Source organism: Nerophis ophidion, linkage group LG18 (assembly GCF_033978795.1).
Source record: "Nerophis ophidion isolate RoL-2023_Sa linkage group LG18, RoL_Noph_v1.0, whole genome shotgun sequence".
Classification (NCBI taxonomy): domain Eukaryota; kingdom Metazoa; phylum Chordata; class Actinopteri; order Syngnathiformes; family Syngnathidae; genus Nerophis; species Nerophis ophidion.
In genome coordinates this window covers 20234019-20242720 of record NC_084628.1, presented here as the reverse complement: position 1 = coordinate 20242720, position 8702 = coordinate 20234019, and the positions used below count along the sequence as shown (strand labels likewise).

The 8702-nt window shown below is 38.8% G+C and overlaps 2 non-coding genes across 2 annotated transcripts; both read right to left on the bottom strand.

The window, feature by feature from the left end:
• Positions 1 to 2103: 2103 nt before the first annotated feature.
• Positions 2104 to 2267, bottom strand: LOC133537618 (U1 spliceosomal RNA). The gene has a single exon (XR_009802740.1). It is a non-coding gene; the product is annotated as a U1 spliceosomal RNA (small nuclear RNA).
• An 899-nt stretch (positions 2268 to 3166) lies between these two features.
• LOC133537622 (U2 spliceosomal RNA) lies at positions 3167 to 3357 on the bottom strand. Its single transcript, XR_009802745.1, has one exon. It is a non-coding gene; the product is annotated as a U2 spliceosomal RNA (small nuclear RNA).
• Between the last annotated feature and the right edge of the window lie 5345 nt (positions 3358 to 8702).

Sequence of the window (8702 nt, the reverse complement as noted above, 5' to 3'; positions counted from 1 at the left end):
GAGATAAAGTAAAATAAAGCACTATGTCATCAGTTACGGCTTTTTTTAAATTATATAACAGTGCAAAATATTGCTCATTTTTAGTGGTCTTTCTTGAACTATTTGGAAAAAAAGATATAAAAATAAAAACTTGTTTAAAAATAAACAAGTGATTCAATTATAAAGATTTCTACACATAGAAGTAATCAACTTAAAGTGCCCTCTTTGGGGATTGTAATAGAGATCCATCTGGATTTATGAACTTAATTCTAAACGGTTCTTCACAAAAAAATAAATCTTTAACATGAATATTTATGGAACATGTCCACAAAAAAATCTAGCTGTCAACACTGAATATTGCATTCCATCCATCCATCCATTTTCTACCGCTTATTCCCTTTTGGGGTCGCGGGGGGCGCTGGCGCCTATCTCAGCTACAATCGGGCGGAAGGCGGGGTACACCCTGGACAAGTCGCCACCTCATCGCAGGGCCAACACAGATAGACAGACAACATTCACACTCACATTCACACACTAGGGCCAATTTAGTGTTGCCAATCAACCTATCCCCAGGTGCATGTCTTTGGAAGTGGGAGGAAGCCGGAGTACCCGGAGGGAACCCACGCATTCACGGGGAGGACATGCAAACTCCGCACAGAAAGATCCCGAGGCTGGATTTGAACCCAGGACTGCAGGACCTTCGTATTGTGAGGCAGACGCACTAACCCCTCTGCCACCGTGAAGCCCTGTTGCATTTCTTTTCACAGTTAATGAACTTACATTCATATTTTGTTAAAATATTATTCAATAAATGTATTTGTAAAGGATTTTTGTTATTTTTAGAATATTTAAAAAAAATCTCAGGTACTCATTGGCATACCTTCAAGTACCCCCAGGGGTACGCATACCCCCATTTGAGAACCACTGATTTACCGCACAACACATCAGCTGAGACTGGCAACCCCACAGCAGTATGCTGCTGTCATCGTGCAGCCATACTCAATAAAAAAACTGGAAGCCAGTTTGACTAAAAGTCATAATAAATAATTGAATTTGCTGTTATGTAACACATGTAAAAGGGGGTAAAAATATTTGATCCGATGATTTTATTACACAAAATACAAAATTTCTACTTTACAAAACACGGCAAAAGTTATCAACAATCCAGGCTCGGGATCTTTCTGTGTGGAGTTTACATGTTCTCCCCGTGAATGCGTGGGTTCCCTCCGGGTACTCCGGCTTCCTCCCACTTCCAAAGACATGCACCTGGGGATAGGTTGATTGGCAACACTAAATTGGCCCTAGTGTGTGAATGTTGTCTGTCTATCTGTGTTGGCCCTGTAATGAGATGGCGACTTGTCCAGGGAGTACCCCGCCTTCCGCCCAATTGTAGCTGAGATAGGCACCAGCGACCCCAAAGGGAATAAGCGGCAGAAAATGGATGGATAGATGGATACACATATATATAAACAGTGTATATTATATATATATATATATATATATATATATATATATATATATATATATATATATATATATATATAAACAGCCTGGCCCCGAAAGCATTTTAACCCAATGCGGCCCCCAGGTCGAAAAGTTTGGGGACCCCTGCTGTGCACTATCTTATGGGTAGTTGGGTTTGCCAGAGAAACTTTGTTCCTGTGAGGTTGATATAAGGCTCCAAACCTGGTGTCACTTGTCTCACTACAATGCGATGACTGACTCCGATGGCATCGCCGTAGTCTACATAGGGATTCTAGTGACCAATAATACTCCATCCAAGGTCTGTACGCTGGGCGTAGGGCTGGACATGAACTCAGTGACTTGTTCTAAGAACAACTGCATTTCAGAAATTAATACGGATATTTGAATCGATTTGGACAGGAGTGGATGGAGCAGTAGGTGGCAGTACAACACCAGCTTTCCGTGCACTCACTGCATGATCAGTCAGGGTGAATTGTTGCTTTGTTTGAAACTTCAACTCAGTGAAAATCTTTAACATTGTAATATGTGTTACTCACCACCAAATGGTGGCTACATTGCCATGTGTTCATGTCAATAACAGAACATGTAATCACTCCGGGGACATGCGACATTTAGTGTGTTTTGTCATTAACAGATGATCAGGGGAGAGCGCGCACGCAGTCCCCCACTACCACAAATTATGCAGTCGAGATTCCCACATTTGGGGAATTCGTAAGGGTCAACACAGCCAGAGTGCAATGGCTGAGCCTCGCCCTAGGTGAACCACCTTCATGATCATGGTATCTCCCCTGCCAGGTAAGTATGAGTTTTACATGGCTCACACACACAAGTCCTTCACACACACACCATGTTAAGTGATGGACTCCCCGCGTGCACACTAATAAACACACACACTCAACAAGCCTGCACATGTAAAAGACTCAACTACACAACATTGTTTGATCATTACATTATTATCACTATTGATATTACACTTGAACACAACTATTTGTTCCCAATACTCAATCTACACTACTACGCCGAGCCTGTACTGGAAGGGTCTGGGTGTCACTGCCTATCTTTAAAGCCACTTACTGTTTCTTTGTTTGGGACAGTAACACATGTTGCACTGTCACCATCTAGTGGTGAGTAGCACACACTACACCAAATAAGATTTTCACTGACATCAAACTTGAACAACTTCATAATGAAACATAACAAATCACATTTAAATTAGCTTAAAAAAAAACTAATTCCAATACAAAATATTGGGCAATATCTGAAAAATGCCGTTCACAAACACCTTCCGTCTAATTCGACTTAGTTGGAAATGTTTTGCACAGAAGAATGGGCAACCATGTCACTCTCTCGATGTGCAAAACCGGTAATAACAGACCCAAAGACACGCAACTGTTTGCAACTTTTCCACACGACATGGTTCACTTTTCTGTTCGTATCTCGTCTGAAACGTCTTGAACAAAGTTCGGTTTAATCCGTTTAAAGTTTGCATGTTTAAAACTAGATGCAAAGAAGAGGACGACTTTACCTGCAAGACACCACATTATCCCGGGTGGTAATTGTGGTGTGTCCGACATTCATGTATGCAACGACAGCTGGATTAACTCAGCCCATGCAATGTCTGTGCTGAAGAACTCAACAACTTGTTGTAAGATCAACCGTATTTCAAATATTAAACCAGATATTTGAATTGATTTGGACAAGAGAGGGGTGCACTGTTCCTGGAGATACTGCAATACCAGGTCAATGCGTGGAGTGGATGGAGCAAGCTCCTATTCCAGCTCCCTGTTTCATTAATCAATTTAATATATGGTCCCCTGATAAGGGACGTATCAGATATTAAACTGATAAGAACAGATACTACACTTGATCTTAGCCAAAAGACCGAGAAGCGATGCCACTAGGTTCTGACAATGCACTGACCTGCGAGTTAAACGGGACATAGTTACATCCCTGTCAAAGAATGGGTAAAAGGCGCAATCTTGTGGAATGTTACAATGGGAACAAACGCTAAATTAGAATATTACCAATATTTCAAAATATTTATCACCAAGTGTCTATATTGGTGTAATGATTGACCAAACATTTTTTCTTATTACTACCACGAGTGATTGTTTCCTTGATGAAAACAAGATACTTAAAAAAATATATCTATGTATACATATGTATGTTTGTACAAACATATATATACTCTGGGCTGGGCGATATTGGCTTTTATTAATATCGCAATATTTTTATGGCATATTGTGATATACGATATATATTACTATATTTTGCCTTGGCCTTTAATGAACACTCGATGCATATAATCACAGCAGTATGATGATTTTATGTGTCTACATTAAAACATTGTTCTTCATACTGCATTAATATATGCTACTTTTGAACTTTCATGCAGAGAGGGAACTCACAACTAAGTCAATTGACCAAAACTGTATTTATTAAATACTCTTCATTCTCTCAAAGGTGACTTTTTAAATGAAAGAACAAATTAATAGTTCTGCTACCTTTTTGTAGTAACACTTCTACTGCATACTTTGCACATTGCTGTTGTCTGCTGAATATCTCCCCACTTGAAGCCAAACCACCAGATGATGGATACCCTGCTCTTTATTTTGGGCATTTATTGTTCTTCCTCCATTTGTGATCGGTTTCGTACCTTCTCTCTCTTGTATTGTCACAAGCTCCGCTCTGCTCTGCTTGTACGACCTCTCAGCTAACGTTAGCCATGCGGCTACCTCTCTGGTCGGCGAGAGCGTATGACGCTAGACGCGCGACAGTATGTGACGTATGTAAGAAGGCGGGCTTGTTTTACGTCTCTGTGAGAAGGAGAGACGAGGAGGAGTGAGAAACGCCTGTATTTTAATGCGCTCAGTTAACGTTAGCCATGCTAACGTTAGCCCTCGGCGAGAGCGTATGACGCTATAAGCGTGAGAGTATGTGACGTATGTAAGAAGGCGGGCTTGTTTTCCGTCTCTGTGAGAAGGAGACACAAGGAGTGAGAAACGCCTGTTGTGTAAAGCCCGCAGCTAAAAGCAACTGCGTGAGAACATATAATCGAATATTACTATATAGTCATTTTCTATCTCGCACAGAGAAAAACCTGCGATATAATGTTTATATCGATATATCGCCCAGCCCTACTGTGTGTATATATATATATGTATATATATGTATATGTATATGTATATATATATCCATCCATCCATTTCTACCGCTTGTCCCAGTCTTTTGAACAGCTCTTTTAAAAGAATGGTTCCTCGGGATCTGGCTCCCTTAAAAGAGCCATACATATCCATCCATCCATCCATCCAATTGTCCCTTTCGTGGTCGCGGCTGGTGCTGGAGCCTATTTCAACTGCATTTGTATCATCAACGTAAATACACTGTAAAAAGACAAACGTCCACACCCATAACCCACCAAACAACAACAATGCACTTTTTTGAATGACTGCCTTGTTTTGAAAACTGAAAAGTACTTTTAATGAACGGAATTGTTTGACTACTCGCGTTTTTTTAGTGGTCACGTCGTTCAAGTCGGTTCAATAGCGAAGTACATATTTCATACACTTGTGTCGCCCCAGTGTCATTCAACCAAACAAACAATGCATAGTCTTCAATATATTCAATAAATATTGGAGGTTGGTAGAATATTTTTGTAAAACGTAGAGCAGCTTTTCCATCTAATTCAAACATTGAGCCGAAAAGGAATTTGACCTTTGCAACCTCATTATTCTATTGGCTAAGTTTTATATTCATAAATGTAAGTTTCTCAATACCCAACCTGTCTTTTGTGCCTTTAAAAAAGATTTAAAACCCTACATTAAAATACTTTCTACCTCTAACAACAAAAAAGTTTTGAAAACGATGACGCTGTGTTCCAAATTCAAGTTATTTAAATGGGTTGTACTTGTATAGCGCTTTTCTACCTTCAAGGTACTCAAAGCGCTTTGACATTACTTCCACATTTACCCATTCACACACACATTCACACACTGATGGAGGGAGCTGCCATGCAAGGCGCCAACCAGCACCCATCAGGAGCAAGGGTGAAGTGTCTTGCTCAGGACACAACGGACGTGACGAGGTTGGTACTAGGTGGGATTTGAACCAGGGACCCTCGGGTTGCGCACGGCCACTCTTCCACTGCGCCACGCCGTTACTGAAATTGAGTGAACCTATGGCTTTGCACTTTGTTTTATATATGTATGTATATATATATATATATATATATATATATATATATATATATATATATATATATATATATATATATATATATATGTATTCTGTTTTAGTTACTTTGAATTTACAACCCCCTGGCGCTGTTTTATTTCATACTGTTTTTGTACTGTTTTGTACTGTTTCTGTACTTATTTTGATTATTGTTTCTCGTCGGTTTGTAAATGTTGAAATTTACAAATAAAAGTTTATTAGAAAAAAAAGAAAAAACCTAGAGCCCGTTTCGTCAAAAAAGTACTTCCGGGTTTCTTGTACCACTGACACTAACGCTGCCGCCATCGCATGACGTGGAGTGGAAACTACATAACTTAAGACGACATGTAGTCTAAACATAACATTATAACCTGACACGTAGTAAAATGTACAACAATCTTCAAATTAAAACGCTTGGATACGATTTAGAGCAATGTTTCAGTACCTGTACTAAGAAACTAAAACAACACAAACTCCGTAATAATACCTCGCTTTAAACGATATAACAATACATCATTATAGCGACAGTGTAACCACGTAAACAGCACATGAACGTAAATATGTGTTAAAATAAGGAAATGTTTATATCGGTTTTAGGCCTTACCTGTCGACAGCAGGTGACATTAAAATGACCCATTTTCACTTTGGCTTGCATCGAAACTTCAGAAGTCCACTCGAGTCAAATATTTTATGCATTTTCTAGCCTGCATTTTTTATTTTTATTTTTTATTTTTAGCAAGCGTGTCAGCTCAAATTCTTTAAAAAAAAAAAGTATATTCAATGGTTGAAGTTGGAAATGAGGACCTCGCATGGGATTGGAAGACTACGCCACTTAGCTGCAAGGCTAATGAGCATTAAGCTAACATCACTTGAACCGTGGCCTATGACAAGTAGACCAATTGTCAGCATTGCCAGATGGAAAATGACCAATTATTGTACCAGTAGATTATGGATAAATTGTATTTGGAGGGAAAATGGTCGTGCCTACCGGATCTATGTTGCTCAGACAATCTGCTACAGTAAACACTTACCACAAACCTTGTTTAATGTATACTTTATTGCAGTTTTACCTTTAAATTCACTTACAACTATCGGACTAAAGCCACAGGCAGAAGAGCGCCCCCAGCTGGTTGTAACGTGTCATGTGTACATTGCGGGATGTATCATGATTGTCTTTGCTAATAGCAATGTATCAAAGGAATCCAAATTATCATGCATTATGGGGTTTGGGAGAAATATTAAAATATACAAAGGGGGAAAAATATTGTGCAAATACGTTTTTCAGAGTACGTCTGGCAACTTTGACACCATTGGCATTAGAAGGTGCTTAGTTAAAATAAATTGTATAATATATCAATCAATCAATCAATCAATGATTATTTATACAGCCCTAAATCACTAGTGTCTCAAAGGGACCCACATAAGGGCAAGGAAAACTCACACCCAGTGGGACGTCCGTGACAATGATGACTATGAGAAACCTTGGAGAGGACCGCATATGTGGGCATATTAGTAGATTGCACAGTACAGAACAATTGACCACTAAATGATAACACCCGAATAAGTTTTTCAACTTGTTTAAGTCAGGGTTCACGTAAATCAATTCATGGTAGATGAAAAGATGATATTTGTATAACTTCACCACACACACTGGTCACTTCATTAGGTACACCATCCATTGAGCTCCAATGTAAAAAAAAAACTGCATCCGTCAATGAAAATTTATTTATGTACGGGAAAGATTGCACCACACAAATAACATAATAAATAAATAATGAAGAGAAAAAACACATACACACGTGGCACTATTGACAATAACAAACAAAATATGTCATGGCACTGAGGACTGAGAAAAAAACGCACTCTTGAGAATAGCTAAAATGAACATGCATCTAAGAATAATATAAAACATACCGGTACTCCAAAATCCATCCATCCATCCATCCATTTTCTTCGGCTTATTCCCTTTGGGGTCGCGGGGGACGCTGGTGCTTATCCCAGCTACAATCGGGTGGAAGGCGGAGTACACCCTGGACAAGTCACCATCTCATCGCAGGGCCATACTCTAAAACAATGGTTCTCAACCTTTTTTCAGTGATGTACCCCCTGTGAACATTTTTTTAATTCAAGTACCCCCTAATCAGAGCAAGGGATTTTTGGTTGAAAAAAGGAGATAAAGAAGTAAAATACTGCTCTATGTCATCAGTTTCTGATTTATTAAATAGTATAACAGTCCAAAATATTGCTCATTTGTAGTGGTCTTTCTTGAACTATTTGGAAAAAAGATATGAAAATAACTAAAAACTTGTTGGAAAAAAAACAAGTGATTCAATTACAAATGAAAATTTCTACACATTGAAGTAATCATCAACTTAAAGTGCCCTCTTTGGGGATTGTAATAGAGATCCATCTGGATTCATGAACTTAGTTCTTAACATTTCTTCACAAAAAAAGAAATATTTAACATCAATATTTATGTCAACACTGAATATTGCATTGTTGCATTTCTTTTCACAGTTTATGAACTAACATTTATATTTTGTTGAATTATTATTCAATAAATATATTTATAAAGGATTTTTGAATTGTTGCTATTTTTAGAATATTTTTGAAAAATCTCACGTACCCATGGGCATACCTTCAAGTACCCCCAGGGGTACACGTACCCCCATTTGAGAACCACTGCTCTAAAATACATATACAAATTAAACATCAATAATAAATTAAAAAAATGAAAAAAAACGAAACATTGGGAGAATAATAGTAGTAATAATAGCAATAAACAAAATAAAAAATAACAGGAGCAGCACGGTGGTACAGGGGTTAGTGCATCTGCCTCAAAATACGAAGGTCCTGAGTTGTCCTGGGTTCAATCCCTGGCTCGGGATCTTTCTGTGTGGAGTTTGCATGTTCTCCCTGTGGCTGCGTGGGTTCCCACCAGGTGCTCCGGCTTCCTCCCACTTCCAAAGACATGCACCTGGAGATAGGTTGATTGGCAACACTAAATGGTCCCTAGTGTGTGAATG